Raw genomic sequence first — 344 nt, forward strand, 5'->3', positions numbered from 1 at the left:
GTTCGCGCTTGCTTTTCAATAAACAACGCGTAGATCAAGGTCCCTGATATATAAGCGCTTCATTCTCAATACAGAGCAATGAAGAAGAATAACAATACTTTTTTTTTAAAGGCATTTTAATTCTCTGCGGAAAGTCGAGCGTTAGCGTCAGTTAGACGTAAGGTGAGACGCAAATTAAGACTTGGGCTATAAATAAACACGTACAATGTAGTAGGCCTATAGATCTAGCAAAATCCGGTTTGGGCAAAACTTAACGGACATGAACACAAGAGAGCAAGTCTGTAAGTAAACTAACAGTAACCGGAATAAGAGAGATAAGATAATACATGTACTTGATTATCCCA

The sequence above is a fragment of the Aplysia californica genome, unplaced genomic scaffold (genome assembly GCF_000002075.1).
Source record: "Aplysia californica isolate F4 #8 unplaced genomic scaffold, AplCal3.0 scaffold00290, whole genome shotgun sequence".
Classification (NCBI taxonomy): domain Eukaryota; kingdom Metazoa; phylum Mollusca; class Gastropoda; order Aplysiida; family Aplysiidae; genus Aplysia; species Aplysia californica.